Source organism: Haliotis rubra, unplaced genomic scaffold (genome assembly GCF_003918875.1).
Source record: "Haliotis rubra isolate DU_JTF1 unplaced genomic scaffold, ASM391887v1 Scf17, whole genome shotgun sequence".
Lineage (NCBI taxonomy): Eukaryota > Metazoa > Mollusca > Gastropoda > Lepetellida > Haliotidae > Haliotis > Haliotis rubra.
The window spans coordinates 4088374-4101296 of record NW_025765669.1 but is presented as its reverse complement, the minus strand read 5'-3'; the positions used below and the strand labels follow the sequence as shown (position 1 = coordinate 4101296).

Here is a 12923-nt window from a genome sequence, read left to right as displayed (position 1 = left end):
CAGTTGCTAATTTATACTACCATGTTTAAAATGGCATTTATCTATTTACAAAACATATTATTCAAAATTTATCAAGTAATTCTATTTCCTTTATATGATATGGTAAGAAGAATAGCAGTATGAAGAAGAATTTCTTTAACACAGTTATTTCTATGACATCCTGAGCTAGACAGGAATATGTGTATCATGATACACAAAAATGATCTATTATGTCAAGTATTTGCTTAATCAAAACATATCTGATTATCCCTATGAAAACTTGAGTAGTATGTATAGTCTTAATGTACTTTCATACCCCAGGTAGCAAATGACCCAAATTCAATTTTTATCTGTTTCCAATTTGATATTCAGGAAATTAGAGTTTTAAAATCAATTGTTGAAGTTCTACAAGGGTTTATAACTTTTCTCATTACAGAGATTATGACTGCATTGTGGAGTGATCAGAGAGAAGAGTTAAGTATCAAAACAAATTAGACAGTTCATGAGTTTGAAAATTGGGTATGGCAACAGGCTGTGTGTGTTAAAATTTAGAGTCATATCTGCAGTATTTGGGCTATATCATCACTATGAAAGCTATACATTCAGAAAAACAAAATTAGATGCTATAAATACCTGTCAACAAGCATAACAACCAGACTATCATATCTTTACACTTAAAACTAGCACAGAACCACCAAAAAAATGATATTTCAGCATACAACACAATCCAAAAATGGGGAACTGAAGGTAGATCACCATACTAGAGACCATGGGGATTTCATATGTTGATGATGATGATGATGATGAGTGAGGATGGTTTTACGCTGCTTTTAGCAATATTCCAGCAATATCACAGCGGGGACACCACAAATGGGCTTCACACATTGTGCCCATGTGGTGAATCGACCCAGGGTCTTCGGCATGACGAGCGAACGCTTTAACCACTAGGCTACCCCACCGCCCCAATGATGATAATAAAGATGATGATGATGATGATGATGATGATGATGATGATGATGATGATGAAGATGATGATGAAGTTGCAGTGTTTTTTTTTGTGTGCATTGTTTACACTTTGTACACCAAATCACCTACAAAACCTTTCTGAAAGTATAAATACATGTATGGAGTCCATCCCCAGGCCATCAGGACACAATGACATGCCATCAACTGAGTCACCAAGCCTGGACACCTGGTCCATGTGGTCGCCTCTTACAACCAGCAGGGGTTGCTAGGGAAATATTCTATCCCAGAATCCCAACAGGGTCACAGGTTGCTAGGGACCGATTCTATTCCAAAAACCCGACTGGGTCACAAGTTGCTAGGGACCTATTCTATTCCAGAATCCCGACAGGGTCACAAGTTGCTAGGGACCTATTCTATCCCAGAATCCCGACAGGTTCACAGGTTGCTAGGGACCTATTCTATCCCAGAATCCCGACAGGGTCACAAGTTGCTTGGGACCTATGCTAATTGTAAAATGCGGATTACCAAGTTTGATATGACAATTCTCTTCAAAAAAAATAATTTATTGACATAAATAGTTTGCTTAAAAGGTAATGGAGAAAACTTTCATGGGTATTCTTTAATATTTCTCTACAACAGTGCTGCACTACTCTTCATCTTGCGAACATAATAATAGATTAGGTCATCCAAATAAAAATTATTGGTAGTCAAATCATCAAGGTTACATCTTAAAGGCAGGCTTGTCTTTTGGGATGATAAATCAATTCTTTCAAACGTTATTTAATTTTTCATGATTTTACATCTGCTTATGTATGGCATTAGGACTTACTGCATGAATCAGTTCACAACAGAATGTGTCCAGAGAATAATACATTTCTACTCAGGAGATATATTGTAACTCATTTTTTAAAACTTTTGTTCAGGTAAAAATTACAAGTTACTATATGAAACAATTTACTGCCCAATGCCTTTACCTCAGACATCTATGTAGGTATGTATTAATTGACATAAACTGGATGAAAAGTATAACATTCTTTGCATGTAGATGGCTGGGCTTCTTTACGCAGAGAACTATAAATAGTAAAACCCCTTTATAACAAACACAGCAATCATAAGTATCTTTGAACAATATCATCTCAAAAACGCACACAAAACACATATCATCTGTTTATGCACTGAATATAAAGACACAAATAATAACATTAAATACAGCCAAAGAATGTGTTTCGAGAGTACGCCTTATAATGAGGTACGACAGCAGAGGGCTATTAAGGTGTCATGGAAATGAGAGTATATGAAGACAGGCATGTTCTGATGTTACCTGAAATACAATGTGTAATGTAGTCTGCAACAGTGTGCATTGCTCTGTGCTGACAACTGTTTAATCTCCTCGCGGAGAAGCTTGTGAGTGCAACTGTCGGCATGTTTCAGGTTTCTGTTGATTATATTGCAGGAACATTGTCGGTGTGCATCAGACGTCACCTTGTCTACCTGGTATATTGAAGACAGCATGATACCGCAGCAAGAAACGGGAACCACCTGCCAGGAAATTAAAGACTGACCTTTAGGGAAGTCAGGGTGACCTTCGGGCTTTGTAGTTTTTCAAAGGGTCATTTTGGACTCGCAAATTACAATATCCACATTTTTATGAAGTCACCCACACTTGGAGATCCAGGTTAATATTGTTCATCTTTAACACACCATGCTAATGGGATTGCACGGCATGTTTATAGTCCTGACTGATGCTTGTTATCATATCCCAATTTAATGCTCATGATTTTAATCACTGGATTGTCTGTCCAGACCCACTATTTACAGACCACTGTCATGTAGCTGGAAATTTGTTGAGCTGAAGCAAACAAAGAGGTCATCATGATGGTTTGGAGGTCTATTTATCACTATTAAACATCACCCTGAATATCAATTTATAACTATGTATTTGAAAATCAACCCATCAAAGTGATCACCTTACTTTAAAGATAGTCATCAAGTCATAAAAAGGCTAAAAGGCTGGAAGTCATAAAGTTACATGTGACCTTTATGTATGACTTACTTTTAATTTGAATAATGAGACATATGTCATTCTATTTACCGCACATTTGATTTTATGAGAATCAGTTTTGAGGATCATTGAGATAAAACATCCTTATAAATTATGGAGTAGTATAGGCCATATTGTGTTTCCTTCCTGTACACGTCAACAGTACATCAGGACAGAATTTATCTCAAACAACAAACAAATCAATAAGTAAACAGTGAAGTGCACTTGTTAGACCAACACTCAAGGTGTTTGTAAAAGGTTGCCTGATTGCAACCTTTAAGTACTGAGAAAGGGTTGTGATTTCATCTGTGATAAGTTGTTTCAAAAGACTAGGCAATTGCCTAAAACTGACCCATCATTGGCCAAATGATGGCCTTAAACTGACCCATTACTGACCAAATGATTGCCTAAAACTGACCAAATGAAGGCCTAAAACTGACCCATTACTGCCCAAACAATGGCCTAAAACTGACCCAACACTGGCAAAACGGTGGCCCAAACCAACCAATCACTAAAAGAACGGTGGCCCAAAACTGACCCTTCACTGGGCTTGAAAATTGTTCTTAATGGATGGAATGGCCACTTAACCATCTTGTTGAGGACAAAAGTTCTATTTGACTGATACTTAAATGTTCAATATGTCTTACATTCGCTAATCTACCTTTAAGACTGTATCTCTAAGACACTGTTCCACAAATTTCACATAAGCTCTAAAACTGATTACAATAATTCCATCATTGTTCCAATTTCGGAAGAATAATCTCCAGAGACTTTTCTATCCAGCTGATCACCTTTATGAGTGATATCAGTCATACTATAAAAATAACATACACAATGAAAGTTTGTCAAAATAGCTCTTCAGATGTAGGCAGCCTGGATTGTCACAGTTTAAGACTGTGAGTGCAACTGTCGGCATGTTTCAGGTTTCTGTTGATTATATTGCAGGAACATTGTCGGTGTGCATCAGACGTCACCTTGTCTACCTGGTATATTGAAGACAGCATGATACCGCAGCAAGAAACGGGAACCACCTGCCGGGAAATTAAAGACTGACCTTTAGGGAAGTCAGGGTGACCTTCGGGCTTTGTAGTTTTTCAAAGGGTCATTTTGGACTCGCAAATTACAATATCCACATTTTTATGAAGTCACCCACACTTGAAGATCCAGGTTAATATTGATCTTCAACACACCATGCTAATGGGATTGCACGGCATGTTTATAGTCCTGACTGATGCTTGTTATCATATCCCAATTTAATGCTCATGATTTTAATCACTGGATTGTCTGTCCAGACCCACTATTTACAGACCACTGTCATGTAGCTGGAAATTTGTTGAGCTGAGGCAAACAAAGAGGTCATCATGATGGTTTGGAGGTCTATTTATCACTATTAAACATCACCCTGAATATCAATTTATAACTATGTATTTGAAAATCAACCCATCAAAGTGATCACCTTACTTTAAAGATAGTCATCAAGTCATACTAAAAGGCTGGAAGTCATAAAGTTACATGTGACCTTTATGTATGACTTACTTTTAATTTGAATAATGAGACATATGTCATTCTATTTACCGCACATTTGATTTTATGAGAATCAGTTTTGAGGATCATTGAGATAAAACATCCTTATAAATTATGGAGTAGTATAGGCCATATTGTGTTTCCTTCCTGTACACGTCAACAGTACATCAGGACAGAATTTATCTCAAACAACAAACAAATCAATAAGTAAACAGTGAAGTGCACTTGTTAGACCAACACTCAAGGTGTTTGTAAAAGGTTGCCTGATTGCAACCTTTAAGTACTGAGAAAGGGTTGTGATTTCATCTGTGATAAGTTGTTTCAAAAGACTAGGCAATTGCCTAAAACTGACCCATCATTGGCCAAATGATGGCCTTAAACTGACCCATTACTGACCAAATGATTGCCTAAAACTGACCAAATGAAGGCCTAAAACTGACCCATTACTGCCCAAACAATGGCCTAAAACTGACCCAACACTGGCAAAACGGTGGCCCAAACCAACCAATCACTAAAAGAACGGTGGCCCAAAACTGACCCTTCACTGGGCTTGAAAATTGTTCTTAATGGATGGAATGGCCACTTAACCATCTTGTTGAGGACAAAAGTTCTATTTGACTGATACTTAAATGTTCAATATGTCTTACATTCGCTAATCTACCTTTAAGACTGTATCTCTAAGACACTGTTCCACAAATTTCACATAAGCTCTAAAACTGATTACAATAATTCCATCATTGTTCCAATTTCGGAAGAATAATCTCCAGAGACTTTTCTATCCAGCTGATCACCTTTATGAGTGATATCAGTCATACTATAAAAATAACATACACAATGAAAGTTTGTCAAAATAGCTCTTCAGATGTAGGCAGCCTGGATTGTCACAGTTTAAGACGACACCCCTGCTTTTGTCCAGTAAACATGGTGTTTTCAACTTTCTGCTACGTACATGTATATAGATCTACCTCCAGGCAGTACAAGATAACCACTATATATAGACGCTGCTTATCTAGATACTGTCATCCTGAGAACTATCATACACAATTACAGATATAGCATTGAAACAGTCTGAAATTATTCTGACAAATAATACCATGGGTAATTTTACATTTATATAATGTTGTAACCATTACCATAGTTACGGACAGATGGGTAAGGTGTTGTAAATGTTGTTTGTCATCATTCAAATCTGAAAAGGAAATAAATGGAGGAAATCCTCTTTCTTTTTATAGAAACAGAAAAAATATATTTTAAAGGATAATTTATAGAGTCATATCACTTAATATTATTATATTGCTGATAGTTCTTGTTAAAATTTGTTTTCACGATACTGAAATATATTCAACTTTTAGGTATTGTAAATGCTGCCGTCATCATTCAAATCAGATTAGTGAACTGAAAAGGAAATACATGAAGGAAATCCTCTTTCTTTTATAGAAACAGAAAAATATATTAAAAAGGATAATTTATAGTCATATCAATTAATATTCAACTTTTAAAGTGAGTGAGTTATGTTTTAACAACCATTTTAACAATATTCCAGCAATATCACGGCAGGGGAACCAAAAATGGGCTTCACACATTGTACCCATTTTGGGAATCAAACCCGGATCTTCTGTGTGACAAGTGAATGCTGTAACCACTACCCCATCTCCCCATAACTTTTAAAGACCCTGTGTGATAAATACAACATACACATGTGCCTTACGTCACCATGTTTCCTTTACCAGAGTTCATGATCTGGCGATGAGCAACTGGTTAAGGACTGAGCATGAGCATCATATTGTTTGGTTCGCATTTTCTAGGAGTAAATACCTTCCATTATCACAGCAAGTTTAGCAATAAAGAAGGTATCAGCATTTTGGGTTACAAAACTTGTGATACAAAACACACCATGTGTTGTGATAATCTACCTCAGTTTGAGGGGTCAGTGGAGTAGCCTAGCGGTTAAAGCCTGTGATCATGCTGAAGACCCGTGTTTGATTCCCCATGTGGGTACAATGTGTGAGGCCCATTTCTGGTGTGATATTGCTGGCATATTACTAAAGGCAGCATGAAACCCACCTCCCTGACTCTCTGAGGCTGTAAGGCTTTTGCACCAATTAGTTGCTACCAGGAATTCCTGTATTTAAGCACTGTGCTTAAATACGGAAAATCACTGTTCTAGTGATGAAATATTGTAACCATATTTAAGCCTTGGTCTTAAATTCGAAAATGCGCAATATGTTGATAAAATGAAAAGAATAGGGTTTTCTTAAAACTCTTTTATCATGAAACTGGACTATAAATTCAAAATTGAATGACCACATGGTTCAAGTTGACTGCAACTGCATGCACATCATAGGGGTTAAGATGATCAATTTCTGTCACTAATAACTGCCCTGTAACCGGTGTCCAAAATGTTCTGTTAATGTGATAACCTCGAGGTTCACCGTGCGTTTGGAAAGGGGCGTCACTCTAAACACCCAAGAATTAAATCCAAAGTTAAGCCCATGGGCTAAATTTCGCGTGGGCCTAAATATGGCAATTCCTGGTATGAATGAAACCTGGGCTCATCACTTCCAACCTGATTCCATTAAGCAAGAATGAGTGGAAGCATTTGACATCACTATCAACCAAGATTGCAAAGACGAAGCCATCACCTGGAAAGTGAGTTTTACACCGCTTTTAGCAATATTCCAGCAATATCACGGCCGAAGACATCATGGCGGAGGACACCAGAAATGGGCTTCACACATTGCACCCATGTGGGGAATCGAACCTAGATCTTCAGCATGATGAGCAGACACTTTAACCACTGGGCTACCCCACCACCCCTCACCTGGAAAGGTTGTTATGGACATTTTACCACAGGCAGCTGACTTGATCCTCCTTTCCCAAAACTGAACTGAAAGCTGAACATGACCCACAGTGCCTCTTGTGTCTGTGGAGATTGGAGGAGGGAGGTCAGTGGCGGATCCAGAGGGGGTTCAGGGGGTTCGAAACACACACACATGCACGCACGCACTCACACACACACCCTTGAAAATGCCTAAAGACCACATTGAAGTTAATGTTTTGCAATGGCAGAGCCAAGGGTTCGAACCCCCTGAACCCCTCCTCTTTGAAAATTTCTGGATCCGCCTATGGAGGTGGTTGAATGTGTTAAATATTAACAAGCCTCATGGTTTTTTTGAGTGCAATGTAGACAACAGTCTACTGTATGCTCAAGGAATCACAGGAAAAATGACATTTACGTTAATACAAGCAACAACTAGAGTTTTCTGCCTGGTTACAAACATTGTCAATGTCTTACTCACAGATGAGTGCAGTTTGGTTATCAGTCTACTGACTTAAGGGAAAATGACATTTAAGTTAATACCAGTGACAGAAAGAGTTTTCTGACAGTTTACAAACATTGTCAATGTCTTGCTGTTGGTGGACTATTTTTATAAACTGTGTCATTTCGCATCATGTCTTTTTTTTTTTTTACAGCATAACTCACAATGTTGTATGTATATCATTCCGACATTAGATAAAAAAATCAAAACACCTAAACATAGATTAGAAAAAAACTAAATACTACACAAGGCTCTTATTGCAACAGGGGTGGTGGGGTAGCCTAGTGGTTATAAAGCGTCTGCTCATCACACTGTAGACCCGGGTTTGATTCTCCACATGGGTACAATGTGTGAAGCCCATTTCTGGTGTTCCCCACCATGATATTGCTGCAATATTGCTAAAAGCGGCGCAAAACCAAACTCCTTACTCTCATTGCAACATCAAGAGTGTCAGTGGCTCCCCAAAGTGGAGTCTCCCTTTAAAATCAAAGTTGTCTGACACCAACAGTGGTTGTTGATTTTTTTTGTAATTCATGGGCTGATCATGCTGAACAGTTTATGTTTTATTCAACACAAACACTTCATAATCTGCTTAGCGAACCAGCTTTCAACAAGTAAAGAATTAGTACTGATATGACTGTGAGGGTTGTCATCATGTTATCTGGTTGTATGGCAGACGTGACTTAGATTTGAGAAAAACATTCAGCCTAAAATCCATTTCACACTTCCTTGAACGTGGGTCAAAACACACTGGTCCAAAATGTGATAAAACTGAAATCTAAGCATACAATCCCTGCACACACAGGAAGGCAACAAATAAACATCTCGACCAAGGTTTAGGACATGACCTCGCTGGAATGACAATTCTAACCTGCTCTACCTGCATCATATAGTAGACTCTTCCATGATGAAAACCTGCCTTTAGACATTCTGCCCTAAGCAGTGCCTGGAGAAAAACCTGAATAATTTACGACAAACTGTCGTTGTTATTGTTTATGTTGGAGTCTCGAACTGTTTTATTTTAGAATAACATTTTATTTACCATATATTTCTCATAGCCTCATTATGTATGTACTGTTGGCTTCAAACTTCACTGAATACGTCACAATGGTGTTTCACTGGTTTAAAATTTTGTCTAACATATGTCATCACAAGTTTGATAAAATACGATCTGGCACACTGTTCTCATTTATATGAACTGAGTCAATTAAAGACTGTGTGATTAATGATTACAAATGTCACTTTTACAAAAGCTGTGTCATTCAATTAGTATATCGTACTAATAATGAAATATTTTCAGGTAAAATTCCCATTACCAAGGGGCATAACTGGGTTGGAGCATGAATAAATTGTGTGAGCACATTTGTAACTTGAGTAAGTCAGGACGTTCGTTATTAACTATTACAATTTTCAAGGGATAAAGGGAGGTAACTGCTGTGGGGACATGACCTGTGGTTGGAGAAAGCAGGTGGTATGTTGGTCAATGGAGGGAACTATTGCGACAGAGAAAGGGGGTAGGGCCTTGGAATCAGACATGAAAGAACGGGGATTCAGCATGTAAGGGGGATTGCGCTGCAGAGAGAGCAGGCAAGATGGGAAGAGGGAAGGTGGTTGCAAGAACAAGTGCAGAAACAGTTCATGTTTACTGAGAGAGAAAATGGAACAAAACATTTGTCTGCGGATTAAAAAGAGGGTCTATTATTGATTTTTTTTCACAATGGTAAATACAGAGTTCCAATCACTACAACATAATATATACAGGGTTATGTAGAATGATTGGAGATGAGAAATGCTCGTGCTGTCGGAATATTCTCATGACAGCTGTTGACAGCTGTTAATATCATTGTCTTTGCTATAAACTACACATACTGGTATACATACATTTGATCTTTTGTGATGGAATATGGATATTTCGATCTGCCTATTACTTACATTATTGCAAAATATACTCACAAGTGAGATGGGGTGGTGGGGTAGCCAAGTGGTTAAGTGCTTGTCACGGAGAAGACGTACCCTGGTTTGATTCCCAACATGGGTACAATGCGGGAAGCCCTATTACGGTGTTTTGCCGTGATATTGCTGGAAACTCACTCATTAGTGATTAGGAGAATGGTCAAATGCTGCAGGTGTATACACATTCCTGTATGCATGTATATACTACCCAACTTTTGATAAGGATACTGTGATGCTTTGTACTACTTCATCTGCAAGATATGAGTAATGACATGTGATGAATCAAGAAATAATAAAACATAATCACTTCAAGTTGACATTGAAACATCTATATTCACCATGCCATGTCATGCCTATCTTGATGCAGTGAGGTACCATGCCATGCCTATCTTTATATAGTGAGATACCGCGACCATGATTATTTTCATGCAGTGAGGTACCATGTCATGCCTATCTTCATATATATATATAGTGAGGTACCATGCCATGCCTATCTTCATGCAGTGAGGTACCATGCCTATCTTCATATAGTGAGGTACCATATCATGATTATCTTCATATAGTGAGGTACCATGCCATGATTATCTTCATGCAGTGAGGTACCATGCCATGCCTATCTTCATGCAGTGAGGTACCATGCCATGCCTATCTTCATGCAGTGAGGTACCATGCCATGCCTATCTTCATCCAGTGAGGTATAATGCCATGCCTATCTTCATACAGTGAGGTACCATGCCATGATTATCTTCATGCAGTGAGGTACCATGCCATGCCTATCTTCATGCAGTGAGGTACCATGCCTATCTTCATACAGTGAGGTACCATGCCTATCTTCATGCAGTGAGGTACCATGCCATGCCTATCTTCATATATATATATAGTGAGGTACCATGCCATGCCTATTTTCATGCAGTGAGGTACCATGCCTATCTTCATACAGTGAGGTACCATGTCATGCCTATCTTCATACAGTGAGGTACCACACCATGCCTATCTTCATACAGTGAGGTACCATGTCATGCCTATCTTCATACAGTGAGGTACCATGTCATGCCTATCTTCATACAGTGAGGTACCATGCCATGATTATCTTCATGTAATGGGGTATCAGCGAGGTGCACCTAAATGTTCCCTGGGAGAGTTCATTGTCATTGGCAAATTGAAAGAGTTATATTGTTAAAAGAGCCTTCAAGATCTGAAGAATGTATTTTGCAACGTATTTTGGTAAGGACTATGCCAGGCAGTCATATATTACAGTGAACACATCACGAACAGTGGCAAGTAGTCATATCACTACTGTGGACCACTAGATCAACATCTTCACTGCAAGTCTCCACGGACATGTTTTCCCTGAATCGCCTCAGGACATTGGAATGAAGGCGTCGAGTGGGTATGGCTAATGAATTCTACATTCTTACATACAGTGACATACTGGCTACTCCATGACCCACACACACAAACGCCAAGTTGCTACTCATTTAGCAACGCATCACCCTAAAAACATCATCATTTGCCATAGCAGAATAACATCGGTGCATACTTGAACAACCAATCATGTTTTGTGTCAGCAGGAATGTACCCAGCAAGGCCAATCAGGGCAGTATTTTCATTTGGAGGACTGGAATTCCTCGTTTACAGCATACCCTCTTCTTAGTGTAAGTCAGTTTACTGTTACAGGCAAAAAGTGTTTAACCACGTTACATGCTCAAGACATAGTCAAGAGTCCTGGGTGTGAGAAACAGGAATGGAATTGTGTGTTAATGACAGTTGGGTCCAATGTGTTGCTGCAGTGCATCTGCACTCATGGAGATAAGGTAAGATAAGGTGAGGTGAGGTGAGGTGAGGCGGGGCTGGTCGGGTGGGGTGTTGTGGGTGAGGTGAAGTGTGGTGATTGAGGCGAGGCGAGATGAAACATGATGTTCAATATTATTTCACAAAAATTTACAGTCCCATTTGATCAATCTACTATATACAGCAATGCTCATGTTTGAGTTAAATATGTGGGAGAGCTGGGTTGTACACCACTTTTAGCAATATTCAAGCATTATCAGACACCAGAAATGGGCTTCACACATTGTACCCATGTGGGGAATAGAACCCTGGCCTTTGGTTTGATAAGCAAATGCTTTAACCACTGGGCTACCCCCTGACCCAACACTCATGATGTGCATGTCGTAGCTTGTACTAGTCTGATTTTATACTAACTAAAATACTAACTGTTCACCTGTCTTTGAATCTGGAGTTATGTTCTGCCAATATTTACATTTAATACGTGAGTAATGAGTGAAAAAAAAAAAATTACAATCTTTCAATTCTCAATAATTTCTGGTTGTACTGTATATCACAGCATTATCAATTTAATCCCAAACACAAGGCAAGGTGACAGCAAGTACTATCATTTAACATCTATTGGTTCGAATGTAGACAGGGATCGAGACACTAACAGTCTGCTCTAGGCAGGCCCTCTATGCAATACACCAACGTCCCACGTGGATGAAAACATCCATAATGCACATAATATTAAGTTAAGTTTTAGGTCGCTTTCAGCAATATTCCAGCAACTTCATGTCGGATAACACCACAGATGGGCTTCACACATTGTATACATACATCATGGTTGGCTCAATTGTTGTTTACGCCTCACTCGGCAATATTCCAGCTACATGTATAAGGTGGCAGTCTGTAAATAATCGAGTCTCAACCAGACAATCCTGTGATCAACATCATGAGCATCGATCTAGGCAATTGGAGTACGATGCTGTGTCAACCAAGTCAGCGAGCCTGACCACCCGATCCCGTTCGTCGCCTCTTACAAGCATGGGTTACTGAGGACCAATTCTTAAACCAGATCTTCTAATCGAAAACAGCCCTTTGGCATGATGAGCAATTGCCGTAACAACTAGGCTATCCCAGTCCACAAAGCGATATTTTTGGCGAGTGTAATTTAAACAGTATTTCAATCTTATTACTGCATATCAGGTTTCAGTTTACTTTAATGGAATTTATGAGCATGGGTTCAGTGCAGGCTAAGACTCAAATTGATCTGGGGCGGTGGGGTAGCCTAGTGGTTAAAGCGTTGGCTCGTCACGCCGAAGACTGGGTTCGACTGACTGACTGACTGAGTTTGGTTTTACGCCGCT

At 38.9% G+C, this 12923-nt stretch overlaps 1 long non-coding RNA gene across 1 annotated transcript; it reads left to right on the top strand.

Moving 5' to 3' along the window:
- The first annotated feature begins 6830 nt into the window (after positions 1-6830).
- LOC124272434 lies at positions 6831-11836 on the top strand. The gene is made up of 3 exons (XR_006897330.1): positions 6831-6916; positions 11171-11173; positions 11826-11836. It is a non-coding gene; the product is annotated as an uncharacterized LOC124272434 (long non-coding RNA).
- Positions 11837-12923: the final 1087 nt, after the last annotated feature.